This window comes from Hemitrygon akajei, chromosome 3, assembly GCF_048418815.1.
Source record: "Hemitrygon akajei chromosome 3, sHemAka1.3, whole genome shotgun sequence".
Classification (NCBI taxonomy): Eukaryota; Metazoa; Chordata; class Chondrichthyes; order Myliobatiformes; family Dasyatidae; genus Hemitrygon; species Hemitrygon akajei.
This window is the reverse complement of record NC_133126.1, coordinates 6,026,297-6,041,502: the sequence shown is the minus strand read 5'-3', so window position 1 is coordinate 6,041,502 and position 15,206 is coordinate 6,026,297. Positions and strand designations below refer to the sequence as shown.

General features: G+C 41.8%; 1 long non-coding RNA gene across 1 annotated transcript; it reads right to left on the bottom strand.

The window, feature by feature from the left end:
* Positions 1-6,860: 6,860 nt before the first annotated feature.
* Positions 6,861-14,978, bottom strand: LOC140723131 (uncharacterized). The gene is made up of 3 exons (XR_012097814.1): positions 14,905-14,978; positions 14,382-14,475; positions 6,861-7,394 (listed from the first exon to the last, which is right to left on the bottom strand). It is a non-coding gene; the product is annotated as an uncharacterized lncRNA (long non-coding RNA).
* Positions 14,979-15,206: the final 228 nt, after the last annotated feature.

Here is a 15,206-nt window from a genome sequence, read left to right as displayed (position 1 = left end):
CTATCCGATCTTCACTCATTCTCCTGCACTCTACAAGCCCACTGGCCTATACTGTCTGTGCTGTATCAATCACTCATTTACTGCTGATCCCATTTTCATCATTCCGCATTGCCATCAGCTCTCATCTAATCATATCACTCATTCACACAGTAGGGACAATTCACATTCATCAAACCCAAACATTTATAGGATCTAAAAGAAGCTGCAGTACGCAGACTATAAGATATAGAAGCAGAATTAGGCCATTTAGCACTTCAAGTCTGCTTCGCCATTTCATTATGGCTAATCCATTTCCCTCTCGGTCCTAATCTTCTGCTTTCTCCCCGTATCCCTTCATGCCATTACCAATCAAGAACCTATCATCCTCTCCCTTAAATATACTTAGTGACTTGACCTCCACAGCTGCCTGTGACAATGAATTCCACAGATTCACCACTCTCTGGCTGAAAAAATTCCTCCACATCTCCGTGCGCTAAGGTCTCCCCTCTATTTTGAGTCTGTGTCCTCTAGTCTAAGACTCCCTGACTGTATGTAAACTCCACACAGACCTTGGACAGAGGACAGCCCAGTCATAGTGACTCTGCCAATAATGGGAAAATAGAAGTAATCCTAGTAAAAACAGGCAATATAAATAGACTGAAATTGAAAGCCAGGAAGGGTAGTGGAAAAGGAACCAACAGGACCTACAAAAGCAAAATTGGCTAGGCAATTGAGATAGAATAATTTCCAGGAATGTATGAGAAAGAGCAGGAAAATGGTATTGCTTTCACTCCATCCTCCTGCCACCCTACCAGGAATAGGGTTCCTCCTGCCCTCACCTACCACCCCATCAGCCTCCGTATCTGGCACATAATTTGCTAGAACTTCCACCATCTCCAATGGGATCCCACCACCAAGCACATCTTCCCCACCACCCTCCCGCACTTCCTGTTTTCCACAAGGACCGCTCCCTTGTCCAATCGTTCTTTCCCACTGATCTCCCTCCTGGCACTTATCCTTGCAAATGGAACAAGTGCTACACCTGCCCTTACACTTCCTCCCTCACCACCATTCAGGGCCCCAGATGGTCCTTCCAGGTGAGTGTTACCATGCACCGTGTTCAGTACGGTGCAGCCTCCTGTATATCGGTGAGACCAGAAGTAGATTGGGAGACTGCTTCGCCAAGTACTTATGCTTCATCCGCTAGAAGAAGCGGGATCTCCCAGTGGCCACCCATTTTAATTCCCCTTCCCATTCCCATTCCAATATGTCAATCCATGGCTTTCTTTACTGTTACGATGAGGCCACACTCAGGTTGGAGGAACAACACCTTATATTCTGCCTGGTTAGCCTCCAACCTGAAGGCATGAACATCGATTTCTCGAACTTCCAGTAATGCCCCCACTCCTTCACCATTCCCCATCCACTTTTCCCTCTCTCAGCTTATCTCCTTGCCTGCCTATCTCCTCCCCCTTTTCTTTCTTCCATGGTCTTCTGTCCTCTCCTATCAGATTTCCCCTTCTCTAGCCCTGTATCTCTTTCACCGATCAACATCCCAGCTTTTTATTTCATCCCTCCCCTCCAGGTTGCACTAATCACCTTTTGCTTCTCTCTCCCCTCCTCCACCTTTAAAAACTACTCTTCAGCTTTTTGTCTCCAGTCCTGCCAAAGGATTTTGGCCCAAAATGTTGACAGTACTTAGATGCTGCCTGGCCTGCTAAGTTCCTTCAGCATTTTTTGTGTGTTGCTTCTATGCAAAAAGACAACTTGACGATCCCCAGTTAGTTTCTGTCTATGCAAATATCTTTTCTTTTAGAATACCTTCCAATAATTTTCCTACCATTGATTTCAGACTCACCAGCCTAGTGTTTACTGGCTTATTTGTAGAACCTTTCTTAAACAGTGGAACAATATTAGCTATCCTCCAATCCTCTGGCACCTCCCCGATTGCTACGGGTGTTTGAAATATGTTTTAAATAGCAGGGATATGATGACCATTATAGTCTCTCTCTGTAATGGTGACTATGATCCTGCTCACATTTTCCAGATATTGAACGTCTCCTTAGTAGGAGACTCGATGGGCTGAATGGCCAAATTCTACTGCTAGGTCTTACAGTTTTAGTAGATACAAACATAGTACAATTTAAAAAAGGTATATAAAATTATGAGTAGTAGAGACGGGGTAAATGCAAGCAGGCTTTTTCCAATTGCAAACAAGAGAAAATCTGCAGATGTTGGAAATCCAAGCAACACACACAAAATGCTGGAGGAACTCAGCAGGCCAGGCAGCATCTATTGGAAAAGAGTACAGTTGACGTTTCAAGCCGAGACAGTCCTGCCGAAGGGTTTTTGCTCAAAACGTCAACTGTACTCATAGATACCGCCTGGCCTGCTGAGTTCCTCCAGCATTTTGTGTGTGACGCTTTTTCCAATGAGCTTTGGTGAGACTAGACCTAGAGGTCATGAGTTAAAGATGAAAGGTGAAATGATTAAAGGGAACACGAGGGGGAACTTTGGCACTCAGGGGGTGGTGAGATTGCGAAATGGGCTGCCAGCACAAGAGGTGGATGTGGGTTTGATTTCAATATTTTGACATAAGACATAGGAGCAGAATTAGGCTATTCAGCCTATCGAGTTTACTCCACCATTTCACAATGGCCAATCCATTTCCCTCTCATCACCATTCTCCTGGCTTTCCCCATAACTTTTCACACCATGACTAATCAAGAACCTATTTAAGAGAATTTTGGATGTACATGGATGGCATGGCTATGATCCATGTGCAGGTCCATGGGACTAGGCAGGATTAATTGTCTGGTATAGACTAGATGGGCTGAAAGGCCTGTTTCTGTACTGTAGTGCTGTGTGGTTGGAATTGTGGAGGATATTGGACAAGAGAAATAACATCCAATATTCATTCCTCTAACATTTACACAGATAGAGGTTCAGCAGTGGAACAATGGTTAAGTTATAGGAGCCATAACCCAGAGAAATGGACTGACAATCTAGTGATCTGAGTTCAATTCCCACCATACCAGCGACAGAATTTAAACAATCTAACACCATGGAACAAGAACAACAACTAATCTCAGTAATGATGATTACCAAAATTACAGGATTGTTGTTGAACCACCATTTCATTCACTACAGTATTATCCTTACAGGAAAAAACATGCCATCTTTATCTGGACTCAGGAATCTGTGATACAGCTCCCACTAAAGTAGTTTTCTCTTCAAAATATTCCATTTATTTCAATTCAATTCAAGTTTAATTGTCATTCACCATATGTGAATACTCATGAATACAGCCAAATGAAACAGCATTACTCTGGGGCCAAGGTGCAAAACGCAGTACCAATAGTCACACACAGCGTAAAGCACACAGCGCACATAAATTAAACACATCAGTAAAATACAGCCATTCAAAAGAAATAGTCCAACCAAGAATGCCACAGAAATCTGCAATCACAATACGGCTTGTCTTCTGCTGAGTGAACGATGGGGGGCAGCACCAACACCAAACCCAGTGAAGCACAGCCTCTCCCCTGACGGCTGTAAACAGACGTCTTGGAGTCTGACAATTTGGACAAAGCTCTTTGGGGTATTTAGCCATGACAAAGTTACTGTTGTTGTAATTAAAGTAGCAGAAAAATGAGTACAACCTCCACAAAATCGATGATATAGTGAGGGAGAATGGAATCTGAATTCTGGAATCCAGGAGGAGGACAGAATTATATTCAGCTACAAATATGTCATAAAAACTTGACATGTTCCAGAATGGAAAACTTAAAAGCCATTTTAAATGTTTAAGACATAATATTAAGACATAATTAAGAGAGCTAGGGCTTTACTCTTTGGAGAGAAGGAGACATGATATCATGAGAGGAGACATGATAGAGGTGTATAAGATATTAAGAGGAATAGACAGAGTGGACAGCCAGCACCTCTTCCACAGGGCACCACAGCTCAGTACAAGAGGACAAGCTTGGTACAAGCTTTAAGCTAAGGGGACGGAAGTTCAAGGGGGATATTAGAGGAAGGTTTTTCACTCAGAGAGTGGTTAGTGCGTGGAATGCACTGCCTGAATCAGTGGTGGAGGCAGATACACTAGTGAAGTTTAAGAGACTACTAGAAAGGTATTTGGAGGAATTTAAGGTGGGGGGTTATATGGGAGGCAGGGTTTGAGGGTCGGCACAACACTGTGGGCTGAAGGGCCTGTAATGTGCTGTACTGTTCTATGTTCTATGTTCTAATATATATTGACTATCTTGCATAATCATCAAGCTTATTATTTCAAAAACAGTTCAAAGTTCAATGAAAATTTATTATCAAAGTACATTCTTGTCACCTTTTATAACCCTGAGATTATTTGTTTATTCATTTAATCTCTTTTTTGAGATACACTGTGGAACAGGCCCTTCCGGCCCTTTGGGTTGTGCCGCCCAGCAACACATCTACTTAGCTTGAACCTAATTATGGGACAATGCATCTACAAACTGGTACATCTTTGGAATGTGAGAGAAAACTTGGTTTCCTCAAGGGAAAATCTTGTCTAACAAATCTGTTGGAATTCTTTGAAGAAATAACAAGCAGAATAGACAAAGGAGAATCGGTTGATGTTGTGTACTTGGATTTTCAGAAGGCCTTTGACAAAGTGCCATGCCTGACACTGCCATGGTATTACAGGAAAGACTCTAGCATGGGTAAAGCAGTGGCGAATTGGCAGGAGGCAAAGAGTGGGAATAAAGGTAGCCCTTTCTTGGTTGCCTGCCGGTGACTAGTGGTGTTCCTTCCACAGGGGTCTGTGTTGGGACCAATTCTTCTTACTTTATATGTCAATGATTTAGATAATTGAATTGATGGCTTTGTTGAAATAATTTGCAGATGATATGAAGGTGGGTGGAGGACAGGTAGTTTTGAGGAATTAGAGAGGCTACAGAAGGACAGACAGATTAGGAGAATGGGCAAAGGAATGGCAGATGGAATACGGTGTCGGGAAATGTATGGTCATGCACTTTGGTGGAAGGAATAAAAGGATTGACTATATAAATACAAATAAATGAGGCACAAAGGGACTTGGAAGCCCTTGTGCAGCACTGCCTGCAGGTTGAGTCGGTGATGAAGAAAGCAAATGCAATGTCAGCATTCATTTCAAGAGAATATAAAAACAAAGATGTAAATGTTGAAACTTCATAAAGCACTGGTGAATCCTCAGTTGGAGTATAGTGAGCAGTTTTAACCCCATTATTTTTGAAAAAATGTGCTAGAACTGGAGAGGTTTCAAAGGAGGTTCACAAAACTGATTCCAGGATTGAATGGCTTGTCATATGAAGAGTGTTTGATTGCTCTGGGCCTGTATTCACAAGAATTCAGAAGAATGATGGGTGACCTCACTGAATCCTATTGAACGGTGAAAGGCCCTTATAGACTGAATGTGGAGAGGATGTTTCCTATGATGGAAAAATCGAAGACCAGATGACACAGCCTCAGAATAGAGGTGTATCCATTTAGAGCAGAGATAAGGAGGAATTTGATTAGCTAGAGAGTGGTGAATCTGTGGAATTCTTTGCCACAGGTAGCTGTGGAGGACAAGACTTTATGTATATTTAAAGCAGAGGTTGATAGATCTTTGATTGGCCAGGGCATGAATTGATAAGCGAGAAGGCAGGAGATTGGGGCTGAATGGAAATTTGGATCTGCCCTGATTAAATGGCGGAGCAGACTCGATGGGCCGAATGGCCTAATTCTGCTTCTATTTAATTGGTAAGGCCTCTGTGAAACATTTTGTATTATTTTACATTGAAGACAATATAGAAGTTTGAAATTATTATTCTTCTCCAAAGCATTGGCAATAAAATGGCTTCCCACAGTGTACACAAGTACAGAGACAATACCATCTCTTTCCTATTAATTAAAGTGAGCACAATATAGTCACTCACCTGAAAAGTTGTCCTTCTGTTCCTTTCCTGTCTCCATTGCAATAACATTAGGGGCAATGGCATAGCAGTTAGCTCTGCTGCTTCATAGTCGTGGGACTTGACTGCGTGGAGCTCTCACATTTTCCCTATGTCTTTGTAGACTTCCCCTGCGTGTGCTGGTTTTTGCTCATACCCTAAATGAGTATTGGTGATTAATTGTCCATTATAATTTGTTTTTTTATCAAACTTTGTGTGTCACCATAAAGACAGTATTTGCTTGTTACCAAAAATGCATTGTTTATTGCTCATCCCTGATTAACATGTGAGATTGTGCTGGTCACAACAATTTAGAAGGCTGTTCTTTTTAAGTTCCAGTTGGGTTCTAATAAGACGGTGGCGCATTTGATCGCGGCGGCTTCTCTGGGGTCAATAAAATGTGCTATTGTCCTTTTTAAATGTATTTTCTATGATCATAAGATCCTTCTAGACAGTAAGAACTTAAAGTACTGCGGGTCTAACCCATCATCAGAAACTGCGCAAAGCAGATGTTCAATCCTGCTGCCCATGGTAACACAGAAATCAGATGAAACTGAAATGACTTTGGGTGTAAAATTCCACTGTTATGACATTCTTTATCTGGCTGTTTGAAAATGTTGTTATTTTTTATCTCATTAAGTTCCTGAATGGGGTAGGTTTATCCAAATGAGTTGATGAGTTTGTACATAATTACAACATAGCATGATTTAAAGATGCTAAAATAGGTCACATCCATATAATATTTAAGTGGAAGTACTGTATTAATTGCATATATCCAATGCAAGCCATCTGAAAATCACTGCAGGAAATTGAAATATTTCGCATATCAAATCCCTGTAGTATCCTATGTCAGTTTAATAGTTAAAATAACACAACTTGCCATTTGTAGATTGTAATTTTCCAGAATAATTGACTGCTGTACACATATAGAAACCAACTTACAATTTTATTAAAGCTGGATATCATTCTTCTGCTCATATCTTACTAATTAAAATTCTCACTTCACCAGTAAGACTTTAGCCAACAATCACAGAATGGATTCTCATAATCTGAATATTATACAGAGGATCATACACTGTCAATCAGTGGACCGGGGAATAAATGAGTATCATGATCTGTGGAGAAATCTCAACTCAGAATTCCCTGTTTAAACCTCAAAAAATCAAATAATAGAAATGTAATAAACAATATTTTTAAAAATCAGCAAATGCTAGTACTGTGCAAACATCCTGGGCATATATAAACATATTTATTTGTCTGGCATGGTGTTCAAGGCTTCCTTCATTTTGCCAATGGCTAGATCTTGTTTTTCACAACTGTCAGCCATGCAAGCCCTGGATGAAGACTCAGGAATACGATTGGACCCAGATTTAGAAGGATTCTTCATTGCCGTTTCTGTAGCAGTTTTGTTTGACAAGTCAGGGCTGTTAGTGTTATGTTTTTTAACTCCAAAGCGTAAAACTAATTGAAAGAAAAACACAGAACCCAGAGATACATGTCTTAGTTATGTTTTTACTTTAAGTGAGATGTACATATATGACCTACATTAAGATTGCTTAATCAAAAATACATTTACAATATTACTCAAATATTACTGAAATATTAAATACACCACAGTTAGTCCTGAGCTTAATCTCCAAACCTGGAGGACCAGTGGACTACTCTTAGTCCTACCCCTACCCTTTGACCTGTTTCGTATGGGTGACCCTACCAAGAGCCAGGCATAAAGCCCTGACTCAGAAACTTCTATAGTTGTACTGTGGAGAGCATTCTGACAGGCTACATCACTGTCTGGTATGGGGGTGGGGGGGCCTATTGCACAGGACTGAAAGAAGCTGCAGAGGGTTGTAAATTTACTCGGCTCCATCTTGGGTACTAGCCTACAAGTACCCAGGACACTTTCAAGGAGCAGTGTCTCAGAAAGGCAACGTCCATTATTAAGGACCCCCCCAGCATCTAGAGCATGCCATTTTCCCACTGTTACCATCAGGTAGAAGGTACAGAAGGCTGAAGGTACGTACTCAGCGTTCAGGAACAGCTTCTTCCCCTCTACCATCCAATTCCTAAATGGACATTGAAGCCCTGGACACTACTCACTTTTTTAATACATATTATTTCCGTTTATGCACAATTTTTAATCTATACAATATACTAACACTGTAATTTATTTATTTATTATTATTATTTTTCTTCTTCTATATTATGCATTGCAATGAACTGCTGCTGCTAAGTTAACAAATTCGACGGCACATGCCAGTGATAATAAACTTGATTCTGATATCGTAATGAGTTTATCTTACTTATAGAGTTTTTATTGAAACTTAATTTCCAGATACAGCACAGTATCGCCCCTTCTGGCCCAACGAGCCTGTGCTGCCAATTACACCATGTGACCAGTTGACCTACTGACCCGTACGTCTTTGGAATGAGAGAGGAAACCAGAGGAATACAATGCGGTTACGGGGAGAACACACAAGACCCTTATAGACGGTGGCAGGAATTGAACCCTGGCTGTTGTGCTGTAAAGTGATGTGCTAACCACTCTGCTATCGTGCTGCCCCACAGTACATACTGAAAAAATAACTGGAATTATTCACATGATTGTGTTGTGTCTTAGAAGAGTTAATTGGACAAAAAGTATCGTGAACAGTTTTGCTGGGAACCTAGTGCTCCATTTACTTCTTTTACAGTTACATGTGAAATAGAATGCAAAGTTAAAATAAAAATGACAAAGTGCTGGAGAAACTCAGCAGGTCTGGCAGCATCTATGGAAAGGAATAAACTGAGTCTGTTTTGAGACCGTTTGGGTCTTGGCCCAAAACATTGTATGTTTATTCATTTCCACGGATACTGCCTGTCCTGCGGAATTCCTCCAGCATTTTTCATATGTTGCTCTGGATTTCTAGCATCTGTAGTCTCTCTTGTGTTTTGGTGAAGTTAAGTCATGATTTATTACATGTTAAATAGATTAACATCTTTGATATTCAGAAAGAATATAGAAATGAAGCACCACCTGAAAGCTTCACAGTCAGTGAGTTAGCTTTAAGGAGGGATCAGCCTCCAGAGTTTCCAGAGAATGGTGCGAAATGGAAAACAGCTAATGACCTACAGCTTGGTGGGTAGAAATACCTTGATAATGAGAGAGGTCAGAGGAGAATGGCCAGACTGCTTCAAGCTGACAGGAAGATGGCAGTAACTCAAATAATCACGTATTACAACAGTGGTGTGCAGAAGACATGGAGTTTGTTCATTTGTTCAATTTCTCGCTACAGTTACAGTAAATACAAGGACTCAATAGAATCAATGACAAACTGCACCCAACATGGTGGACAATCAATGCACAAAGAACAACAAGCTATTCAAATACAAAAATAAAGAACAAAACATAATGGTAATATATAAATAAGCAATAAATATTGAAAACTTGAGATGATGAAGAGTCCTTGAAAGTGAGTGCATAAGTTGTGGGAACGGTTCAGTGATGGGACAAGTGAAGTTGAGTGAAGTTATCCCCTCTGGTTCTACAGCCTGATGGTTGAGGAGCAGTAACTATTCCTGAACCTGGTGGTGAGAGTCCAGAGACACCTGTACCTTCTTCCTGATGGTAAGAGAACTGTGAGAAGAGAACATGGCCAGGATGGTTGGGACCTTGATGTTGGATGTTTCTTTCCTGCAGCAGCGCTCCATGTAGATGTGCTTAATGGTGGGGAGTGTTTCACCATCCAACCCATCTACACACACACACACACACACACACACACACACACACACACACACACACACACACACACACACACACACACACACACACACACACACACACACACACACACACACACACACACACACACACACACACACACACACACCCTTTATGTATATTCAAGTCTGAAACACCACAGAATATTTTCACTTTTTATAGAACATGGAATAGTACAGCACAGTACAGGCCCTTTGGCCCACAATGTTGTGCTGACCCTCAAACCCTGCCTCCCATATAACCCCCCAACTTAAATTCCTCGATATACCTGTCTAGTAGTCTCTTAAACTTCACTAGTGTATCTGCCTCCAATACTGACTTGGGCAGTGCATTCCACTCACCAACCACTCTCTGAGTGAAAAACCTTCCTCTAATATCCTCCTTGAACTTCCCTCCCCTTACCTTAAAGCCATGTCCTCTTGTATTGAGCAGTGGTGCCCTGGGGAAGAGGCGCTGGCTGTCCACTCTGTCTATTCCTCTTAATATCTTGTATACCTCTATCATGTCTCCTCTCATCCTCCTTCTCTCCAAACAGTAAAGCCCTAGCTCCCTAGGGCTTTCACTATGGTATCACTAATCTTAATATTTCTGAGTGCTGAGAATTATTATAAATTATGTTCACTTAACTTAATGGACTTTAACTCAGTGCTGATGCATGTTTTATTTTGCATCAGAAAGAAAGAGAAAAAGTCAACCAACTCTTCACAAATTATTATAATTCAAATAAAACAAATCCATTTTGGAACATCCCCATTATTATAAATGGTTAGTTTCAAATTACTTGAATGTTGGTTGTCTGTTGTATCCAACAATGACCAGAGACCTGTAGAAGAGAGTTTTTAAAGTCATTGCACTGGGACAGTTCCACTCTCTCGACCTAGGACGTCGGGGTCCAGGTGGTGTGAGCAGTCATCACAGCAGGGGTCTTCCTTCGCTGCAGAGGATGACCATGACTTTGTACGTCTCTTGTCACGTCTTTGTTCTCCATGAAGTGATGCAGAGCTGCCTTCCTGGACATTGGATCTCACTGTAGATCTCATTTACCCTGCCCGCCCAGGCTGACCACACGCTACGACAGGTATGTCCCTTACTCACCAGGATATGAGGCCCGCCAGCTACTCTCACCTGGTTTAGCCCACCTGTTGACGCCGTGTATGGGCAGTGGCTGCTGGCACTTGCTGACATCTACTTGGATCCTCCAGAGAAAACTGAGTGCCTGGTGGGAAGCAAGGGTGTGTGAACTGCCCCAGAATGGATACAACAAGCCCCATTTCCAAAGGTGCTACCCCTTCCAGGATACCCTACACACCCCCAAACTACATGTTGTTTTAAAATACTCTCACTGAAAACTCCAGCTTGTAATTCAAGCTTTCCTTATAGCTCTCTGCAGAGGATTACCGTAGTTTCTATCAGTTTGCCTTGGAGGCATCATATCACATCCAATATCATTAGTTGTTGCTGTGCAGCAATTTAAAGCTGCCAGCCTGTGATGATAGTTTTTTTCATAAACAAATATTTAAAAAAAGCTCATTCACAACCTGTCCATTATGATTAAACATAAATGAGCGGGTAATGAAAAGGAGTATTTATCTATTCGGAGTCGGCAACCCCAGACCTGCAATTCTCTGCAGCTAGAATTCTATATTAATATAAGCTGTTGAACTCTGAGGCTTCATTTTGATGCATTCTTATTTAAAAAATAAGAAGTCTTTCAACATCAGTATTTTTTCAGAAATTTGTCAACATGAAAAATAAGCATTCTGCAAGCTGAAGAGGCAGCTGGCATTGAAACATTTAGAATGAATTTTTAAAATATTTCTCATAATACCACTATTCCATTAGCTTGGATCAGTCTGTGGCCAGATTTATCTTAGTCAGCTATGTGAAATTAAGCCAAAAAAGGGGGATAGATGCACAACATGGAGCTTGGACTTCATTGCAGTGACTAGGAGATCTGCAACTTTATTTTTTACTTAGAGGTGCAGACCCTTCCAGCCCAACAGGCTGTACTGTCCAACAACTCACCGATTAAATACTATCCTAATCACAGGAGAAATTGCACCAGGGGTCTTCAACCTGTGCTCCATGGACCTATTGCTTAATGGTATTGGTCCATGGCATAAAAAAAGTTGGGAACGCCTGATTTACAATAACCAATTAACCTACCAACCGGTCTTTGGACTGTGGGAGGAAACCAGACAGTTTGAGGAAACTTGTGAAGAACGTACAAGCTTCACCCAGAGGACACCAGAACAGAACTCTGAAGTCTGACACCCTGAGCTGTGATAGCATTGCAATAACTGTCACGCTATCATGCCACCCCCTTATAATGCAGTGTACGTGAACTCTATAGTTAACTGCTGCTGATAATAATCTAGTGAAACTATTTAATAATTGGCAGAGGAGATTATCTAATTTAATTCTGTGTTTTATTCTGCTTATCCCATTATAGGAAAGATATTGAGGTTTTGGGGTGGGTGAAAGGGGAGGTTTACCAATATGTTGCCTGGATTATCTCTGAGGAAAGGTTGGACTAACTTGAGCTGTTTTCCTTCGGCATCCAATGCTGAGGAGTAACCTGATAGAAGTTTATATAATTATGAGAAGTTAAGATACAATAGACAACCAGAATATTTTCCCATGATAGAAATCCCAAGTACCAGAGGGCATACACTTAAGGTGAGATGGGGAAAGTTTAAAAATGATTAATGGGGCAAGTATTTTACACAGGGCATACTAGATACTTGGAATGGGCTGTCTGTAGTAGTAGTGGCAGTAAACGCAGAGGTATTTCAATTCCTGTTGAGGTGAATGGGAGGGGTAGCAGCTCTGATGAAGGGGCTAGTTGCCTCCATACTGAGGTAACTGACTCATCCTAAGTCCCCCACCGGACACTCAGCTCTTACCTGTGGCTCCAAGTATCTGTTTGCATGCGACAGTAGCCACACCCTGGTGCACCGCTAAGCCAGGTGAAGGTAACTGGAGGGGCTCATTCCCCAGTGAGATAGGGACATGCCTGTCCTAGGGGGAATGAGATTAATGGTGAGATGCAACAGCCAGGAAGGCTGTTCTGTAACAGTCCATGGAGAGCGAGGAGCATGACAAGGCACAGAAGAAACCATGGTCATCCATTGCAAACAACAAAGAACCAGTTTGTGACGACTACCTATATTACTGGACTTGGACTTCCAAAGTCAAGAGAGTGGAATTAATCCAATACCACAGCTTTTCCACTATAACATCTCCTGCAAAAGTTTCCTGTCATCGACCAATACAACAGACAACCAACACTGGACAGACATGTGAATATTCCCTGAGATTGTGTTCAGGAACAAGAGAATTTAATTTGGCATCATGTTTGATACAGACATCTAGGAGTAAAAGGCCAAATCCAGCTCTGGACTGTTCTTTGCTCTTCCCTCGGCATAAGCAATAGGAAGAGAACTAGAGCCACTCTTTGAAAAATGTTTGCATATTTGCAAATACTGGGTGTCAGTCAGGATTATTGTCTGACATGGAGACACAAGCGATTTCAGATGAAGCAATCCTGACCAAAACGTAAGCTGGTGGACAAGCTCAGTGGATTGGGCAGCATCTGTAGAAGCAAAGGGATGGCCAGTATTTAGGGTTTAGACCTTGAATATAGAGGTGTACAAAATTATAGATAGGGTAAATGCAAATTGGCTTTTTCCACTGAGGTGGGGGGTGACTAAAACTAGAGGTCATGGATTAAGGTGAAGGCTGATGAGATTGAGGAAGGAGCTGCCAGTGGAAGTGGTGGATGTGGGTTTGATTTCAACATTTAAGAAAAATTTGGGTAAGTATATAGATGGGAAGGTGTCACTGGGTTCGGGTATGGCCCAAGTGCAGAGTGAGGAACACCGGAGTGGGTCGATAGTTCACAGACTTTAATGCAAACAGTGTTAAAGGGAAAAGGAAACAATAAACAGTAGGGCAAGCAGGGCTGTAAACTAAAACTCTCAAATGGAAAATGAAGCTGACACTGCGGCTGAAAAGAACAACTAAATGGAAAACGAACACCGCTGGTCTCCAGAGTCAGTTACCTCGACTGTCCGATTTCTCAGGCAAGGCCGAATGCAAACAGGCAGCGAAGTGTCACAAGCAATATGATGACAAGAATGGAGTTAAATACTATCACAATGAAGTATTAATTAGCTGACACGTGCATATTCACAAGCGCAGTTGCCGAATCCGTGGTCGTGACAGGAAGGTATTGGATGACTATAGATTAAGTCAGATGGGACCAGGTGATGATCCAATGGGAGAGAGTCCCACTGGTATCCCACAGCAGTCACACCCTCCCCTCTCCATCTTTCTGCTTTCTATACTGAGCAATATCTATATGGCTGACTGGACATCTCTTGCCTTGTTACCTATCCCTGCTCATATTCCACTGCAGCTCTGGGAAGTTCAATACTGGTCCTTAAAATAACTCTCTCATCATCATACAGAGACTTCAGAATCAGCTTAATATCACTGGCATATGTGTGGAATTATTGTTTTGAGGCAGCAGTACCATGCAATAAAAAACTATAAATTACAATAAGACATATTTTACCATGGGCCATCACAACAGTGTCGCAGTTAGTGTGACACTATTACAGACTAGAGAGTTGGAGTTTGGAATTCAATTCTGATATCATCTGTATGGAGAAATTATGTCCTACCTGTTAGCTTGTGGTTTTCCTCTGGCTGATCTGGTGTCCTTCCACAGTCAAAAGACGTATCGGTGAGAAAAGTAAATGTTCACTGGAGATTGACCTGTGATTAGGCAAGGGTTAAATCTGTGTGTTTCTGATGGCATTGCTGGAAGAGCTGGAAGAGCTTATTCCATGCAGTATCTCTATAAAAATACGAACACATGTACACACACACACACACACACACACGTATATGTAACATGATGATAGAGGTTTCACTGTTAACGTTGTAGGGTATTTCATGCAATGGTCTTTCTGTAGAAGCAGAGTTTGGATTATGGTTAGAGATAACTGGTGCTTCACAATGTGAGCTCCTACAAGAATCACCCCTTGTAATAATGATCAGTGAGGCACAGAGAATCTGTAGTTACCGACAAGTAACTTTTATTGTTTCAACTAAAAGCATGTGGGTTCACAAACTGTCTCTGTGTGCACCCTAGTAGACTCCCTGACACTGCATGAACAGTCAGTGAAGAGAAAAGGATATTACCCGAGAAAGGAGTCTACACTGGTCAGGCATTCCTCGTGGTCCTGATCTCCACGTGTCCGTGGGGTCCTCCTTATCAGCGATGGTTGGTCTCCAGCTGCTGGAGAGTTATCTCCCCTGAGCATTTGGAGCTCCTGAGTCTTATACTGTTCCTCATCAATTGAACCATCGGATCTCCATCCCATTGGCTCAAGGTCACCTGACCTACCTGGGTTACTCTCTTATTGGTCATTGTACAGGGCTACAGCCAACATTGTTTCATGACTCTGCCCACTCTCGCCTTGTGTATTTGACTGGTCCAAACC